The sequence below is a fragment of the Eurosta solidaginis genome, chromosome 5 (assembly GCF_040869045.1).
Source record: "Eurosta solidaginis isolate ZX-2024a chromosome 5, ASM4086904v1, whole genome shotgun sequence".
Classification (NCBI taxonomy): Eukaryota; Metazoa; Arthropoda; class Insecta; order Diptera; family Tephritidae; genus Eurosta; species Eurosta solidaginis.
Genome location: NC_090323.1, coordinates 112,986,677 through 113,007,138, shown reverse-complemented (window position 1 = coordinate 113,007,138; position 20,462 = coordinate 112,986,677). Strand labels below are relative to the sequence as shown.

General features: G+C 40.2%; 1 protein-coding gene across 1 annotated transcript in view; it reads left to right on the top strand.

Annotated features, from left to right (window-relative positions):
- Pxn (Peroxidasin) overlaps window positions 1-20,462 on the top strand; it is a 1,464,583-nt gene that overhangs the window by 160,161 nt on the left and 1,283,960 nt on the right. The gene's annotated exons all lie outside the window — the stretch shown is intronic.

Genomic DNA, 20,462 nt, shown 5'->3' with positions numbered 1-20,462 from the left:
TTTTTCTAATTGAAAAACCTTATTTCGAAAATTTTGATGTTGCTTTGCCCGGGGTGCGAACCCAGGGCATACGGTGTGGTAGGCGGAGCACGCTACCTTCACACCAATGTGGCCGCCACTGTGCTAATCGAAAAAGAGAAATATATATCCAAAACCGAAGATCTCATAGAGGAAATGAAATGTCGTAGAATGAGAGAGGATCCCACAGATGAATACCAAAAACAAATCAAAGTTGCTATAAAAATGCAACAAATATAGTGGATAATAACATGGCACATAGATTGGTCCACATAAACCCTTAGGCTCCTCCACTGATTGCGCTACCAAAAATCCACAAGCCGGACACGCCAATGAGGCCCATCATTAACTTTAAATCGGCACCATGTTACAAACTGTCAAAATATTTAAAAACGATATTGAAAGATACTCAGAACTAATAGAGATTTAAGACCGTAAAGCTAACAGAGAACAGCAAATTGATATCTTTTGACATAACAGATTTTTACCCATACCACTATCGGAGACTTTGGACATACTTAGCTCAACAATAATTCATAATACAAAAAACAATGTGAAAAGTATGCAAATCACAAATACGCTAAGAACCACTTTACGTCAAAACTATTTTCAATTCAACAATAAAATATATAGACAAACAAACGGTCTTGGAAAGGGAAGCCCCACATCAGCAATTCTTATGGAAGTGGTCATGCAAAATCTGGAAGAAAAGTACATACAGGAGCTGAAGCCCAAATTAGATGTGTCATATTATGCTAGATACGTGGATGATATAATATACGTTTTAACTACTAATAACGAAGAGCTTGTACTGGAGTATCTCAACAAGCAGCACGGAAATTTAAAATTTACAATGCAAACCGAAAAAGACGGAGGAATCAACTATCTAGACCTCAAGATAAATATTGATAAAGAACCCAAAATATTTAACTATGACATAGATAGAAAACCAACGGCGACCGACACAATTATACATAATACCTCAAATCACCCCCAATAGCATAACAATGCAGCATTAAGGCACTTGGTACATAGACTTGAAAGAACACCTCTTACAGAAGAGGCATATAAGAGAGAACTTGAGGTCATATATAATATCGCTGCAAACAACGGATATAAAAAAGCACTAGCAGATAAGCTCAGAAGGACAAATGGAGAACCAAAAAGAAATAATGAAAGGGAAAATAATAGATGGAAGACTATGACATATACAGGAAAAGCAACATATACATAAATTAGCAAGCTGCTTTAAAAAATACAAAATTAACACAGCATTCAAAACATTGAACAATATAGGGCGAAAGCTAAGAACTAACACTAACTCAGAGGATCCGTTTAGCAGCCACGGCGTATACAAACTTAACTACGCATGCCAGCATAGTTACATAGGGCAAACAGGACGGCAAATAAGAACGAGGTTTAGAGAACATATTAGAGATTACAACAAAAAAATACGAAATCCAAACATTATACCCGAGTCTAACTACGCCAATCACATGGTCGAGGATGAATGTTCTCCAGCAAACATCAATAAAACAGTTAGGGTTCTTCAAATACAAGCAAAAAGCCGACGTCTAAACGTACTCGAAAACATGGAAATCTACAAACAGAAAACATTCGACGGTAGAACAATAAACGAACACAATTTCTGACACAATATTCGGGCCTTTAAAACTTGTTTACAAGAAACAAAGTAATCACACAGGTACAACAGATAAACAAACAACAACAAATAAACACAAAACAATTAACACACCCAACAACAAACCAACAAAAAAGGTCAAAAGACTAAAATTACGGATTTTTACTTACCCCAGTCAGCCACTCAAATCGATTAGTAATCCACCCTCGGTTCTGAATGAACACACAACACATACACATAACTAAATATACACAAGCATCAATTTTAACAATAATTTTTTTTTGTGGTAATAAATTGCCAATAAATGTAATACAAACTACTCAAGTCGTTCAGAAGCTTTACGTCGTGTTTTCACGATGTGTCGGCTGGCTTGAGTCTTAAGGTAGAGGACACTCACTTTTATCGAAACCGGACGCAGCTACAAATTTTCCTTGTGGTAATAAATTGCCAATAAATGTAATATAAACTATTCAAGTCGTTCGGAATCTGTACGTCGTGTTTTCACGAACGGTCTGCTGGCTTGAGTCTTAAGCTAGCAGACACTCTCTTTTCTCGGAACCGGACACAGCTATATATTTTTTTGTGGTAATAAATCGCCAATAAATGTAATATAAACTGATCAAGTCGTTCGGAAGATGTACGTCGTGTTTTCACGAAGTGTCTGCTGGCTTGGGTCTTAAGCCTGGGTCTTATAGCTAGCAGACACTCACTTTTCTCGGAACCGGACGCAGCTATAAATTTTTTTTTGTGGCACTGAATTGCCAATAAATGTAATATAAACTATTCAAGTCGTTCGGAAGCTGTACGTCGTGTTTTCACGTAGTGTCTGCTGGCTTGGGTCTTGAGCTAGCAGGCACTCACTGTTGAAGACATGATCCAGTTTTCGGACTAAGTAAATTTAAACATTCAAATACAACACAAAAGTGAAAACAAAATCTGAAACACGAAAGAAGTTTGTGAAAAAAAATACTTAATTTAAGCAAACAGCAAAAGTGTTAAATCGGAAATTAACAAAAATTAAAAAACAAACACATACATACATGATTTAATCACAAGAGGAAAAAGACACATTAGGGTGAAGAAGAAAAAACAAAAAAGTTTTGTGGAAAAAAAATATACATAATTTTTAGAAAAAGAAAATAAAATCCTAGGAAAAATACAATATTGATAAAAAGTGAGGTTTTTTGGGAAAAAATAGCAAAATAAAATATAAATGTGAAACTTTTTGGAAAAAATATATTAAATTTTTGCACGAAAACACAAAACACGGAAAATATAAAAGTATTAGGAAAAAAACAGAAGATAAAGTAGAAAAAAGTAAAGTGCTGAAAAAAAAGAAATTTGTTTAAAAACAAGTGAGGGAAAAATAGTTTTCGTTTGAAAAACTTAAGAAAAAAACACACATCACTATTACATCAATACAACATCACAACACAACATATCGACCAGGAGCACATTACAACAACAGCTAAAGGACAACACAAAACCAACAAGTCACACACAGTTCACATAAAAATATCTGTGTAGGTAAGTACTCTCGTTACCCAATATATTCCCATATATATTCCCTCCGTCTAAAGTACGTTCTCCAAATCTAAAATTCCCAAATTTATATACCCCTCCGATCTAAAGATCCGGGCCCTGGGTATATAACCCACATAAAAAAGCCTAAACGGCAAAATATTTCATTTGCTTACTCACTGTTACCAACATATTTTTCCAGCGTGAAAAGCACCGCTGCCCAGTTTACCCTTATATACATATATCACATAAAATATATTTTATAAAAAACCCATAGCAACGAACTTTGCCAAATTTTTGTCACTTTTCTCAAAGTTTATTTTACCGGTGCACCCAAGATAATTTTGCATACAAATCTACAAGTATATGCACCCATAACACCCACACGCAGTTGTATATATTTTTGTATACGCCAAAAAACCACCTTCAACAAAGTAATTGCATGACCATATGTAACTACATAATAGAAGGAAGCAACAAAGAAGATCATCGATCATATATTTGCATACATTTACTTTGCCAATAGATCAAGTGCATTGGCACGGCAAACAAAAGGTATTGTTGGTACACCACAGTTTACCGGCAAATATATTTTACCCATATATATAAATATATACATACGTACTATATACCCATATTACTTGTGCTCAGAAGCGCTGAGACAAGTACATATCACAAAAAACCCAGCATACATTAGGCGGATCTAAACAAAAAAAAAAACCCCAGTGAACACATACCCATTTATATAAGTTAACCCGTTGTGGGTTTAAAACTTAAAAAAAATTATTTTTTTGCGGCTTATGCCGGTGTTTTTCACTTTATTACTTTTACATGAGCAAGATACAACTGAAATACAACTGAACTTAAAACTATATTAGTATGGCTTTTTATTAATTCTTAGCGACGGCCCAATTGCAGCGGCGTCGCATCGTTGTTGGTATTTTCATATGTTGCAGTGGTATCGTATCACTGCCAATGTTCCCATCCGCTGGTGACGCGCGGTTGACGTTTGTTGGATGCTCGTATAGAAATATGAAGCTAAGGTATGCGCAGTACTTGCAGTGTGAACTATGTTCCCACGGAGCGGTAGTGAGGCATCAGCATTTATTTCATATGCATGCGCGTTTTGTAACTGGAGTGAAGAATGCAGGTGGCTTATGTTGTTGATATCATGTCACCAGTAATGTTCTCATGATGCGAATATGCTTAGTCAGCGTTTATCGCATGCTCGTGTGCTGCGATGTGACTTAGAGAATGCAGGCAACCCACTATGTGAATGTTTGTGAAGTTTGAATGTGTGTGGTGTTAACTCCTCCCCTCTTAAAGACGGTTGTCCTCGATCGTCTGAAAAATTTGAAAAGTCCTTACTTCGGGTACTGGGACTTGGACTTGCCTGGTTGTTTCTTGGCTCTGGCTGCCTTGAGTGATTGATTGTAATGGTTGCTCTGTAGGTTTATTTGTTTTTTTCCTGCAGTGCCTCCTGAGGCTGGCAATGACAAGGATAACTAGGATTATGGTAATCCCTGAGAATATTCGGTTGGCCGTGTTTTCTGTTTGGAGGGACTGGATTTTTATAGTGTTGTTCAAGTGTAACTCGCTAAGGGCTTCGAGTGACAAAAGTTTGGTGTAGCTCTCCTCCCTTGGATTTGGCTGTGCTATTGCTGGCATCACCCTTAAAGGAGGTGTTTCGAAATTCCTATAAGTTCTGCCGTTAGCTATTACCGTCTCATTTTTGAAGTTCAGTATATAGGTGCCATTTATTTTGCGCATATCTCCGCTGATACTTATATTGCCATGGTAATCGTTAAGGAATAGTATTCCTGGGGCAATTAGCTCGTCTCTTGGTATGTGGTGGCAATTTATCATGGGGCACGAAGAATTAAGGCTTTTAATTAGGTTAGTTATACAAAAGTCATTTTTTAAATCTAACAATTCGTCTTGCTTACAAATGCTAATTGAGTTATATTTTTTACAACTAGTTTTTATTCCGAATATTTCTTCTTTATTTTGAATAATATTATTGAATTTTAAATTAATCATTACATCTTTTTTTATTACTGATTTTATAATAAAATTGTTATAAATTACTTCTGTAGTTAATGGAATTTTCAAGACGTACAAAACAGAAGTTGAATTGCTTAATACGCTAACTTCGGCTAATTCTAGAGCCTCTTCCATTGTGTTGAAGGGCATATTTTCCTTATTAAACTCCTTAATGGATATCTCAATTTCTTTCCTATTCAAAATCATGGAATTTATAATACCTAATCTAGCCCATTGTATGGCATATTTTATGTTAATTATTTCTTCTTTTATAAGCCTAATTTTATTTTGTAAATTTAAAGCGATTTCGTTTACAATTACCTCTTCGTTCTGAAAGGTACTTAATATATCGTTAGTGATTTTCGTTAAATTATTTATCTGCTGCTTAAAAGCATTGTTTATATAATATTGCTTATTATTATTGTTAATTAGTTTTTCTAAATTACCATTTATCATAATTAGGTCGTCATGATCTGGGTTTCCTGCCAGGTATTTCCAGGCAGTGCCAAGGATATCTAGGGATCTTCTTTGTCTGGGACTATGAGGAGGCTCTACGATTTCCAACATTTCAATAGCTTGTTGGGCCTCGTGTTGCAAGGTGGGATAAATAGGATTTTCGGTGGTTAAAACTTTGTCTATCATCTCAGTAATGTTTTGCAGAACTTGACGGTAGACTGCGGTATCAATGATGTGGATAAAGTTAAGGGTGCCATCCTTGATTTTGGAGAAACCATTATCGATGGTTATTAAGTGGGATGAGGAATAGTCGTGAATTTGGACTTCTCCCTGGGTAGTGCAGGCGAGTAGGCTGGAGAGAAAAAAAAATAAAAATTTTGGGGATACGACCATTTTATGAAATTTCCTTACTCTATTTATTCGAAGTTTTGTGAAATTTATTTGTTAAATCGTTCGCCTATGGCGTGTTAATCGATGGAAAATTCGATACATGGAGGTAAGATAAGAAATGAGAAAAAGTGATTTTTCTTCTTTAAAAAAAAATTTTTTTTTATTTTTTTTTATTTTTTTTTTATTTTTTTTTTTTTGTTATATTTTTATCAGCTCCTTATCAGCCCTTTGTGCACCGTCTTCCCTAATTGGGTTATGACTGTGGAGTTCCTGTCTTCTCTGACGACCTCCTTCCTGTACCTGGGTGTAAGCTTATTGCCTACTCTTTTGTTTATTCTGACATAGATGATGTCATTGGGACTGTAAATTTTGAAGATTGATCTTTTTTTTATTGTGGAATTCTAAATCTTTTATTTGTTTTTCAGCTAAGTTTTTTATGTTTTCTTGCCTGTGGTTTTCCAATTGTTTGGGGTCGGTACTTACAGTCCTTCCGAAAAATACTTCTATTGGTTTTCTCTTAATTGTCGAATGGATGGAATAATTGTACTTGCAGAGTGATCTGTTAAGTAGATCTTCGAAGCTATCGTGCGTCCTTTCACTTTTCACGCATCGCATTATTTCTGAGAGGGTGGAATGGAAGCGTTCAACCTGGCCGTTGACAGTACTGGTGTAAGGGGGTGTCTTGTAAATCTCTATTCCGTATTGGTTTTCGAGCATAAAGGTTATGGTTACAGAGTTTAAGGATTTTTCGTTATCAATAACGATTTTTTCTGGGATACCAAAAGAGGTTAGCAATTCTTGAAGGGGTTGTTTTATATCCTCTGTCGCCCTTGATCTAAGTACTTTCGCTTGGGCGTATTTAGAGAATTTGTCGATGGCTGTGAGGATAACCTTATTGTTTGTGTGATATATATCGATATGGACAATGTGTCCTGGGTAATTGGGAATTGGGGTTGCTTGTATGATTGGGGCAGTAGGATGTCTTTCGTACTTATTTTCATTGCATATTTTGCATTGTTTTGTGATTCTTTTTATTTTAGCAGTCATTTGCGGGAAATAGCATTTATCTAAAAGCTGTTTTTTATTTTCTATTGCATTTCGATGAGCTCTATTATGCCCTTTATGATTTCTGTTTCTTGTTCCGCTTCGTTCAAGATATCCTTTATGAATTTGCGGGTATAGAGTACTCTGTATCTGCTAAAATGAGTTTGGTATATTGTTTGGATTTTGCCCAGAATGCTATATTCGATTCTTATGCAGTTTGTTGTTGAAGGATTTAAGTATCGTTTAAGTAGGGTGGTGAGAGTTTCCTCCGTAAAATCTCTTTCGATTATGATATGACGGTGGTAGGTGGGGAAAATTATCTTAAATTGGTATGAAGGAATTTCTCCTACTGAAATAAAAATTTGGTTCTTGAATGCATTGATGGGTGCATCGGTGTAGGGAATTAGGGTTTGACCTGAACTTTCGTCGCTGTGTTGGGTGGGTGTCAATAAATTTATTTCTTGTGGTGGTCTAGAAAGTGCGTCCGCTACGACGTTTGTGTGGCCGGGCTTGTATTTGATCTCATAGTTGTACTCCTCCAAGATGGCTTTCCATCTCTTCAGTTTGCTATTGTTGTTCTTGTTGCTGAGGGCATATGTAAGAGGTTGGTGGTCTGTGAAAATTTTGACTACGGCAGGGCCGTAAAGATAGCTTCTCAAAGATTTGAGGGCCCAAATGATGGCTAACATTTCCTTCTCATTTGTTGCGTAGTTTTCTTCGGCCTTTGATAGGGTTCTAGATATGAATAGAATTGGTTTATTGTCTTGTTCAAGCACTGCTCCTATTGCGTAATTGGAGGCGTCGGTAGTTAGATGGAATTCTTTACCAAAATTGGGGTATTGTAACATCACGTCGTTGGACGTAAGCGTCCTTTTTATTTTATTGAAGGCGTCTATTGCTTCGTTGTTCATGGTTATTGCTGTTTTTGCAGATAAATGTTTACTCATTCGTCCTTCCTCCCCTCTTAAGATGAGAGTAAGGGGTTTTGCTATTTTGGCGTAGTCCCTAATGAAACGTCTGTAAAACCCAGACATTCCTAGGAAAGATCTGAGGTCCTTTAGTGTTTTTGGTATAGGTACCTTTTCTATTGCTTCAATCTTTAATGGATTTGCTCTAATGCCGTCTGCAGTGACTATGAATCCTAAAAATTCCACTTCCTGTGCGAAGAATTTGCATTTGTCTAGCTGGATTTTCATATTGGCTTGCTCTAGTGTATCGAAAATTATTTGTAAGGATTTAGCATGGTCTTGTTCTGTCTTGCTGAAAATTATGATATCGTCTATGTAGACGTAACACAACTTCCCTATGTGTTGCCGTAGTATATCGTCGAGGGTGCGTTGGAAAATTGATGGTGCGTTTTTCAGTCCGAAAGGGAGTCTAGTAAATTCATATTTTGCGTTGTTTATGGAAAATGCGGTTTTTTCGATATCTGATTCTTTCAGGGGTATTTGGTGGAATCCGCTTTACAGATCGATGACGGAAAAGAACCTATTACGTCCTAGTTGCGCTAGTACTTCGTTTATTTCGGGGATGGGGTACCTGTCTGCAATAGTAACCGAGTTGAGCTTCCTGTAGTCAATTACTAGCCTGTATTGTTTATTTCCTGCAGAGTCTGGTTTCTTCTTAACGATCCAAACGGGGGAATTATAGGGGTAGTGAGATGGTCGTATAATCCCATCTTCGACAAGTTTATTGACCTGTTTTTCAACCTCATTTTTTAGAGATATTGGATAAGGGTAATATTTGGTGTAAATTGGAGAGTCGTTTGTTGTACGGATTTCGCCGACGATTCTAGTGGTGTATGTTAGTTTTTTATCGGGTTCGGCGAATAATGTGGGGAACTGTTGCACTAAATTCCCGATAATGACTTTTTGTTCTGGATTCATATGTTCAGTTTTTATTTCTATGTTGTTCACTGACTTAGAAATTTGTTGCTTAATGGGTACTTTTATTTTGTTTTCTATAAGCATGTAGTCGTTAGAGGTGTAAATAACAGCTTTGAGTTGTTTTAAGCTGTCGTTGCCAATTATGGCGTGAAAGGATTTCAGGGTTGGTAGGATAAAGAACTTTAGCTTTTTATCTCTAAGGCCAAAAAGATTAAGTTCGGTATGATGTGATACACTTATTTTCCCGCCTACGGAGTTTGCAAAGAACACGCTGTCATTTGGTTTAGGGTTTGTAACTAACGTGGGCTGAATGTAATTTTTGTTTGAACCAGTGTCGATAAGGAATTTAAGTATTCTGCCATCGCTTGTTTTACATTCAAAGTAAGGAAGCGATGAGGGAGTTAATCTAAAAAATGAACGTCCACGTATTCGTTTGCGTCGTCTTGGCGATACTGGTGCTCCTGTTGTTCGTAAGTGTTGTAGTAGTCCTGCCATGATTGTTCCTCGCTCTCCGGATCGTATGTGTTGGTGTCGCCTTCGTATTGGCCAGAGTCGGTTGTGGTGGAATCGAGGGTTGGGGAAATATGGTTTACACGTTGAACTTTGTTCGGGAAATTCCTAATATGTTGATGGGATTGCGTGGGCGGTGGTCGTTTCGACGTAGCATTGTTGTCGTTAGGTCTGTTGATGTAGTTAACATTCCTCGTTTTCAGCGACTGGTCTACTTCCATTGGTACCGGCGGCTTTGGCTGAGTTGGTCTTGGAGGTGGTTTATTGTTAAGAGGTCTACCAGGAGGTACACCTTGCTCATAGTAGTACTGAGGATAGGGCTGTCGGTATATGTGTTGTTGGTATATGGGTTGTTGATATGAGGTATGCTGGAACTGTGGGGGGAACTGTATCATGGGAGGGGTTGGTTGAGGTATGTGGGCGAGCTGTGGGTAGAAGGGATGATTTCCGTGTTGGAACTTCCTTGCGGGAATAGAAGGTTTTTGGTGGGTGTCGAATGGGGTTGAAGGTGAACTCAGTATCTTCGGAAAGCTATATTGGTTGTTAGCATGTATGGACCTAAAGTTTTGGTTTTCTAATTTAGTGCATAAATGTAATGCTTCGGGTAAGTCTGCAGGTTCTTTCATGCCGAGGAGCCTGGAGAGGTCACCTGATAATCCTCTTACGAAGGTATCTAGTGCTTTATCGCGATATGTATTGGTGAGTACACGCATGGCTTCGTCGTTAATTTCCATACAGGAAATTTTATTGAGGATGAGAGATAGGTGCTTGTAAACTTTTGCGTAGAACTCCTGTACCGACTTCCGTCCTTGGATGAGACAGGTCATTTGGTACTCGAGGGTGCTGAGATCCCTCTTGTCGGCGTAGTGCGTTGTAAGACAACGCGAAATTGCCTTCCAATTGAGCGGGGTGTTGTATGCTTCGAGCGCGGCATCTGCACCACCGACAATTTTGTTTCTGATAATGTTCAGGATACCAAAATACCTTGGAGTACCTACACTGGGTTCGTAAATTTTTAGTACTCTTTCTACGCTCTTCTTCCAACTACTGAACTCAGTAGGGTTTCCACTGAACTCTCTTAGGGAACGGACGACGTCAGGGATCTTGTCCATGTCGGAAATGCTATTTCTGAACCTCTCGTCAATTGTCTGATCAGTTAGCAAAGGGGGTTGAACACTGATTCTAGTCAGGACTGAAGCGTCGGTCTGAAGGATTTCGACTAGGGTGCTTGTTACAACTACCCTAAATTCCTCGGTCGTTGTTACGACTTGGGGAGGGGAAAGGTTTGCAGGTGCTGTTGAGGCAGCTGTTGCTCCTGTATTTAGGAGTGGAGGCCTAAGTATATTATTCTGAGCCATTTTTCTCATTCGCTTACTGACCTCGCAAGTTAGTAAAAACAAAAATTGTTTAACGATAGCAGTTCACTTTCACTTTTACTTCACTTAACTTAGTTCTATCTTTATTGGTTAACTATATATTACTCTAATTTAATTATTTCTTACATTAGTCCCACGGCGTAGAGGGTTTTTGGTCCTTTTTGCATCTTTTCTCGATAGTTATAGAAATTCTCTGCTACTCTGGTTCCCTCGATGCGCACTCTGCGTGGGTGCGTGACTTTCTTCTACTGAAGCAATTCACTTGTGGATTCCCGTTGTCGCGATGAGTTTTCCGCGAATCTGTTTGCGAGGCACTGCTTTAGGTCCTTTTGGAGCGTTAAATTCGCGGGGCACTACTTTAGGGCCTTTTAACTCGCGACTGGGCCGTTGGGCGCCAGTTAACCCGTTGTGGGTTTAAAACTTAAAAAAAATTATTTTTTTGTGGCTTATGCCGGTGTTTTTCACTTTATTACTTTTACATGAGCAAGATACAACTGAAATACAACTGAACTTAAAACTATATTAGAATGGCTTTTTATTAATTCTTAGCGACGGCCCAATTGCAGCGGCGTCGCATCGTTGTTGGTATTTTCATATGTTGCAGTGGTATCGTATCACTGCCAATGTTCCCATCCGCTGGTGACGCGCGGTTGACGTTTGTTGGATGCTCGTATAGAAATATGAAGCTAAGGTATGCGCAGTACTTGCAGTGTGAACTATGTTCCCACGGAGCGGTAGTGAGGCATCAGCATTTATTTCATATGCATGCGCGTTTTGTAACTGGAGTGAAGAATGCAGGTGGCTTATGTTGTTGATATCATGTCACCAGTAATGTTCCCATGATGTGAATATGCTTAGTCAGCGTTTATCCCATGCTCGTGTGCTGCGATGTGACTTAGAGAATGCAGGCGACCCACTATGTGAATGTTTGTGAAGTTTGAATGTGTGTGGTGTTAACTTATACTCACATTACTTGTATTCAGAAGCACTGAGTTAAGCCCATATTAAAAAAAAGCGTACATTAGGCTGCTTTCAAATAAATTTTTTATTGCCATTTTGACAAAATTTTTTTTTTTGACCTTCAAACCTTAATAAAAGCTCCCATTTCTTGGTAAACTACATTAAATTATAATGCCAAAAACAAACGAAACCCAAAAATTGACCACTGCAGACCAATGCCAGCAGAATTTATATATGACGGTAACCAATTAGAGATTTACTGCTCAAGATGGTCACCCTCCCAAGCTACCGGTTTATCAGAGTGTATGCTTAAGATCAAATTAGAAGACCTTGCTAAAATATGGGCAAAGGTGCTACAGTCCCATCGAGAAGTAAGTTTCTTAGATAATTACACAGATGTTAGCGGCTCGGTTGAGCAAAAATTCGCTAAATGCATGGAAACCTATCAAACATGCAAATCTGAAATTATGGAAGCCTTACAAACTTTCAACACTGCTAGCACCATGCAACAACAAATAGCCGCCCACCCAATAAATGACTCAAACTCAAATGGTTGTTATTTGAAAGTACCAGCATGTGACACCGAAGTCTTCCTTGGTGGATACGAAGACTGGCCATCCTTCAGAGATATGTTCACGGCAGTCTATAAAAACCACCCTAAATTATCACCCGCTCAAAAATTATACCACCTACGCCTGAAAACAAAAGGACAAGCTGGACTTATTGTAAAACAATACCCACTGAGCGATGATAATAATTTCGAGCTTGCCTGGGAACCGCTCAGATCTAGGTACGAGAACAAAAGGATACTCGTCGACAACCAATTGAAGGCACTGTTCAACCTGCCCACAATATTCGCTGAAAACGGAGAACAAATACAGAAGATGCAGACAACAATCAACAACTGCATTTCAACCCTTAACACCCAAGGAATCCCGACAACGGACTGGGACCCAATCCTCGTTTACCTCTGCTCATCCAAGCTGCCAAGTGAAAGCCTTTTACTATGGGAACAATCCCTCAGCTCCCGAAAAGAACTCCCACTTTGGGATGATATGAATAAATTTTTGACCAGCAGATACGAGGTAGTAGAGAGAATAAGTACCTATAGACCAGGCAAGACGAAACCTCAATTTTCGAGTTTTACACCACGAACGGTGAATCAAAACTCGACCCAATCTAACAATAATAGAACCCATGCATATCACACGGAGTTCAATAAATCGGCTTCGTGTAGATTATGCAATCAATACCACGCAGTCAAATCTTGCGTTAGGTTTAGAAATTTATCGGTATCAGACCGAATCAAATTTGTGAGAAAAAATAGTTACTGTGAAAACTGTTTATCAACGTCACACCCCAAGAACGAATGTAAAAGTAGTTTCACGTGCGGTTATTGCCAAAAGCGTCATCATTCGCTACTGCATTTTCAGCCCAAACCCCAACAATCACAACCAAACCCCAGAGCTCAAAATGCCCAAGCTGGCACCCCTAGGAGGACGGACGACGAGCGAGCCTCAACATCGAAAGCCGCCGCAAGAGCCACCTCCTCCCAACAGTCGCAAGACAAAAACCCGGTTTCTACACTTTTTTCGAGTAATTATGGAACCACCCTACTACCAACAGCAGTAGTATCAATATACTATGCTGGCCAATTTCATAAAATTCGTGCCCTAATAGACCAAGGTTCACAAAAAACTTTTGTATCATCCCGTATACAAAAGCTTCTTGGTCTACCCACAAAAGAGTCTCTCCACCAGATATCTGGAATGGGTGGAACGGTTGTGAAAAATGCCAATAAAGTCTGCCAGATAACATTCTTTTCGGCAGACTTAACTCAAATGATAGACGCACAAGCAATAATTTTGCCGAAACTAAGTTCTTGCCCACAGCGTTTCAAGCATCGATCTCGAAGAACTGTCCCATTTACCGTTAGCCGATCCACAGTATTCGATACCATCGAAAATCGATGTGGTAATCGGCAGCGATATCACCACGCAAATCCTCACCGAAGGGCTCCTACGAAATGTGAGTGGAACATTACTTGCCCAAAACACAATATTCGGATGGATATTAAGCGGCCCTGTAGCTGAAAAGGTATCAACCTTCAGCACTCATATCACGGAATGCTCCGATGACCCCATCAATAAACTTTTGAGACAATTTTGGGAACAGGAAGAAGTTCACCAAACCCAACAACGATCAGCTGAGGACGAATACGAATACGAATGCTACAGAGTCAAACTACCATTAAAATCGGAATTTCCAGCCAATCTGGCACTCAGTCATTCACGACCCGCAGCACAACAGCAGTACATCAACATCGAACGCACCCTCGAAAGAAAACCCGAATTAAGAGACTAATATTTTGAAGTCCTTAATGAATATCTAATCATGGATCACATGGAACCCGCCTCCCAACAAGGGATAATTAGAGATGATAAATATCTGTAATTTTATCTACCCCATCATGTTGTCATTAAACCCGACAGCAAAACCACAAAAGTGCGAGTCGTTTCCAAACGCATCAAAAATATCACATTCTGGAAACTCGTTGAACGACGTCCTCCATTCAGGCCCCATACTACAAAATGACTTAATGCTCGTCATACTTAAATGGCGACTTTATAATTTTGTTTTTAACGGCGATATTGAGAAAATGTATCGCCAAATACTCATCCACGAAGAAGATAAAGATTTTCACCGAATCGTTTTTGAAAACACCTAACTCTGCCGATAGGAGATTTTCGACTAAAAACAGTTACCTTTGGGGTAAATTGCACGCCATATTTGGCTATTCGAACCCTACACCAACTCGCCCAGGACTGTCAAGACGGATATCCGCTCGCAAAAAATATTTTATTGAATGAAACGTATGTTGACGATATTTTGTCAGGCGGTCATAATATACAGTCCATTTTTAACTCAATGACTCAAGTTATCGAAGCTTTAAAATCGGCAGGGTTCCCTTTGAGAAAGATGTCGGCAAATCACCCTGAAATTTTAAAACCCGTTCCCGACCGTTCCCGACCGAATTCAGTGGAACGCGCTAACCGATACCTTCACCTATACGTTCGATCCACCATCTGCAGAAAACACGACTACTAAACGGCAGATTTTATCAGCAGTTGCGAAACTGTTTGACCCCGCAGGATGGCTATCGCCAATAATGATTCTTGCCAAAATGTTGCTGCAACAACTCTTGATGGAAGGAACGGATTGGGACGAAGACGTGAAGCCCGGGGGTGTCCAAAAATGGACCTCAATATACGAAAATTTACCTCACATCAGAGAAATTAAAACCCCTAGGTGGGTACAGTATTCCCCGGATAAACTCATCCAGCTGCATGGATTTTCAGATGCTTCCGAAAAGCATTTTGTGCCTGTGTATATTTACATGTACAAACCCATGAAACTAGTTTTTCATCCCATTTGCTTGCTGCTAAAAGCAAAGTAGCACCCCTTCAAACCGTGAGTCTTCCACGGTTAGAACTCTGTGGAGCAGTCTTACTCTCCAAATTAGTGAAACAGCTCCGAAGTGAGCTGAACCTACCCCAACATGAACTCACTCTCTGGTTCAATTCTGCCATCGTACTGGCATGGTTAGAAAAACCACCACATACCCGGAAAACGTATGTCGCGAACAGGACATCCGAAATTCTTAAGAACGTCGACAACGCCAATTGGAGGCAAGTTTCCAGTAAGGATAACCCAGCGGATTTGGACAGTCGAGGCTGCAAGCATCAGGATTTAGTCCAATGTCCACTATGGTGGGAAGGACCTAATTGGCTTGCCAATCCATCAACTTCGTGGCCAAAGGATATATCTCACCACCCAACTCCCCCCGAACAACGATATGTGGAAGTATTCCACACCCTGCAGGAAGAAAATATAGATATACTCGATCCGCTTTCGTCGTTTTCTCGAGCGCTTAGAGTCGTGGCCTATATGTTGGGGTTAATCAAGAAAGCAAGGAAACTGAAAGTTCCAGCCACGCTCAACCTCAGCCACGCCGAAGTGAATGATGCCAAAACCAAAATCATCATTCAGACTCAACGGAATAATTTCGGAGACACTATAGAACTGCTTCAAACGTCAGGACCCTTATCCAAAAAGAACACCCTTCTGACATTAAGCCCCATGTTAGATGAATCAGGAATCATGCGAGTTTCTGGAAGATTAGCATATGCAATCTATAGCTTTAATGAGCAGCACCCAATTATCATACCCGAAAACGCTCGATTTTGTTCTCTTCTGTTGGTCTTCCTCTATTCGAACCTGCTTCACGCCGACAAACAGCTGATGATCCGAATGGTACAGCAACATTACTATATTCCACGTTTGAAGCAAAAGGTCAAAAGGCTCATCTTCCACTGCAAAACCTGCACCATCTACAAACAGCAGATGAAAACGCGGATAATGGCAGCTTTGCCACCCGAGAGGTCAACATATTCCCCACCGTTTCATACCACAGGAGTCGACTTTGCTGAACCATTTATGGTAAAAACTTCTCCCCTTCGCCGAGCTAACGTTTGTGTGTTCGTCTGTTTTTCCACAAAGGCTGTTCATTTAGAAGTGTGTTCTGACCTCACCACGAATGCCTTCAACGCAGCCTTTGCCCGATTCACCGGCCGCCGAACGAATGGCGTTTGGGGCGAGTAATCACTTTACACCCTGGATCGGATAACCATGTTCGAGTTGTGAGTGTCTGCTGGCTTGGGTTTTAAGCTAGCAGACACCCATTTTTCTCGGAACCAGACGCAGCTATACATTTTTTTGTGGTAATAAAATGTCAATAAATGTAATTAATATAAACTATTCAAGTCGTTCGGAAGCTGTACGCCGTGTTTTCACGAAGTGTCTGCTGGCTTGGGTTTTAAGCTAGCAGACACTAATTTTTCTCGGAACCGGGCGCAGCTATAAATTTTTTTGTGGTAATTAATTGCCACTAAATGTAATATAAACTATTCAAGTCGTTTGGAAGCTGTACGTCGTGTTTTCAAGAGTTGTGTCTGCTGGCTTGGGTCTTAAGCTAGCAGACACTCACTTTTCTCGGAAGCGAACCTAGCTATACCTACATTTTTCTTGTGGTAATGAATTGCCAATAACGCCTCGATTCTGAGCGTTACCGGTAAAATAGTTCCCAGAACATTATGTAACCGAATATCGTTACCAGTTCTTTTATTCGCGATTCTGGCCCAAGTGGTAACGTTGTCATTACCAAGAAACTCACAAGTGTTTGTGGAGAAATTTGAATGGTAGTTTTCTTCGCTTTCACGGTTGCCACTTTGGTCCATTTGGACCAAAAATGGTTCCTTCCAACCCCATTTGGTCCGCTGGTCCCTTTTCTTAATTTTAGTCCTTTTTAGGCAGTAGCCACGATTGGTACTTTTCTTTTTTTTCACTCAGGTAAAAATTCACAATATTGCCCAAAAATTCGCCACACTTTCGTTAGCCCCCATATAATTTTGAATTTACTTCAATGGAACTCTCACCATAAAAATTTGCTCAGTCAGTAAAATGTACCAAAATAATAACATTTCACCTAGGATATAATTAAGCCAGGCATTAAAAAGAAAAGTGTTGGCAAACACATTGTCGTTAATTGTAGATAAAATAACCGACTAATAAAAAAAAACTCTTGTTTTATAATAATATTAATAACGGCTAGATATTTCGATCGGTTATACAACACTATGTAAAATATATGAAAATAAAAATTTCTTCTCGCCTAGCATAGCTTATAGCGAGCACTCTGTCGTGAGCCTAACACTTTCAAAACTTATACGAATAAATTCGATGCATTACTTCTCGTTTGGAACTTTGATATTTAAATATTTCTCACCCAGCTCAATGAGTTCAAGGAATTCCAGTACTATTGTGGTGTTAAGCCACGGTATTGAAAATTAAGTATCTTCGCACAAGAAATATTTTAACTCGAAGACAGAAGGAAGCAAATGCAAAAGAGATTTGATTTCGGAAGAAATGTTTTGTATATAATTATTCCCGTAGGTGCTAGCAGAATCCGTGAATCCTAGGATCAAAACTCACACTTACTGAATCTAGGCTCTGATATCAAGTTTAAACGCTAAGAGAAAAGGTAAGCATCTATAAAAATAGCACTAACAAAATTGCCTAGTTGCATTTATGATTTACTGAGTTTTCCACATACATAGTTCGGCAACACCAGAAAGCAAATTTTGAACCGTTTCTTACTAAAACCTAACTGCACCATACATTTCATTTCATTGCAATCAACAACATAACGCTGGAACCAAGAGCTTTGTGACCAAAACTAGGTTCACAACGTTTGGTTGGTGGAAGACATAGACTATGCTATGTCAAAATATAGTATCATTTTTGGTTGCATGCCCATATATTTGTTTGTTCAGCTTGAATTAAAGGAAAGTCTTCACTATGTTTAGTCAAATTTTATATAGAAACATCCTAAAATTTTGTAATTTATACTAATAAAATAAAACAAAAACTTGGTTCTTTTTTCGATGAATTTTGGTCCCAAATGAAAACATGGTGTGGCAACCGTGTTGGCTTTATCGAAAATGTCTCACTTGTAGATACGAGGTTAACGCCTCCGTTTGCACCGTCTGCCAGCACAGAATATATAGGTTTGCGACATCCGCTCAATGCAGCTCCTGCCTTGGGTGGTGCCACTTTCCTAGATGTTCTGGTCTCCGCGACGGCAACCCCCCGACGGGTTTCATCGCGCCATGTTGCCAGGTCGCAAACCCAAATCATCCGGGTACCCCAATGCTTGCCCAAGGGCGCCCAGTCCCAAGGCCACAACAGCAATTGCGTCCTGGCCTTCCACAACCTAGGCGTAGTCACCCCTCACTTACCCCTAGAGTGGCGGCGTCACCCCTCATGCACTTCAGAATTCTGCAGTTCAACTGTAATGGACTAACTGGGAAGATTACGGAGATAGTCGATTTCATGAAGCGGCACAACATCCGCATTGCTGCGATTCAAGAGACTAAACTCACGGCAAGATCTGCATTGCAGACCTGCTCTGGTTATAATGTCCACAGGAAAGACCGCGAGAGCGGAAATGGAGGCGGCCTCGCGTTTATTATACACCACTCTGTGCAATATCATATATTTGATCCTGGCATCGACCGCAGTGACAATGTCTTAGAACGTCAAGGCCTATCTGTCCGGTCAGGCGATGCAAATCTAGAAATCATCAACATCTACATCCCTCCTGTCACCTGTTGCCCCAGTGGATACCGCCCTAATATCGAGGCCTTACTCACTGGCAACAATCGCATTATCTTAGGCGATTTCAATGCCCATCACGACCTATGGCATTCAAACTTGCGGGCGGACAGTAGGGGTGAGATGTTGGCGGATCAAATAGACGAAACGACGTTCTGCACAATAAACGGAGACGCCCCCACACGTATGGTAGGAAGCTGTCATAGCTCGCCAGATATCTCAATCGTGAGCGCAGAACTCGTAAACTGCGTCAACTGGCAGCCGATGGTAACATTGGCATCCGACCACCTGCCCATACTTATTTCGTTCGAGCGTACCGCCGACTTCATCGTCACCGAAAAACGCACTTTCATAAATTTCAAAAAAGGAAAGTGGGAAGAATATAAATCTGCAACAGACAGCAGCTTTGCTGCCCTCCCTATCCCGACTGATGCCCGCCATGGGGAGCGTGCCTTCCGTAAGGTCATTGAATCCGCCTCGGCACATTTCATTCCCGCCGGGAGAATTCCCGAAATCCGGCCCCACTTCCCGGCGGAGGCCGCGAGCTTAGCGAGGGAACGCGACCTTATAAGACAGCTTGATCCAGGCGACCCCCAAATAAGGGATATAAACCAACGCATCAGATTGCTTGTGGACGAACACAAGCGGGCGAAATGGGAAGAGCACCTAAGAGGTTGTAACCTCTCTACCGGTGTAGGTAAACTTTGGTCCACCGTAAAGTCCCTATCGAATCCGACTAAGCACAAAGACAAAGTTTCCATCGCCTTTGGCGATAAGGTGCTGTCGGATGCGAAAAAATGCGCGAGCGCTTTCTGCCGACAATATATAATGCATCCTACGGTCGACAAAGATAGACGTAGAGCCAATAGACACGCACATAAACACAAACTCAGCGCGTCACCAATTACCATCACCGCTAGAGAGGTTGAGGACGCCATTGGTCGCGCTAAACCATCCAAAGCAGTGGGCCCAGACGGCATAGCCATGCCGATGCTTAAAAACCTAGGGAAAGAGGGTTTCAAATTCTTAGCGCATGTCTTCAACCTGTCTCTTTCCACCTTTGTCATACCCGAGAAATGGAAAATGGCCAAGGTGGTCCCGCTACTAAAGCCTGGGAAACCAGCTAACGTAGGTGAGTCATATCGTCCGATATCTCTCCTATCGCCAGTGGCAAAGACGCTTGAAGCCATTTTGCTCCCTTATTTCCAAGCACATTTGCAGCTAGCCCCTCATCAGCATGGCTTCAGAAAACTCCATAGCACTACCTCCGCGCTAAATGTCATTAGCATCCAGATAAATTGCGGTTTGAATCAATATCCCCACCATAGAACAGTACTCGTAGCGTTAGACCTATCAAAAGCTTTTGATACGGTCAACCATGGC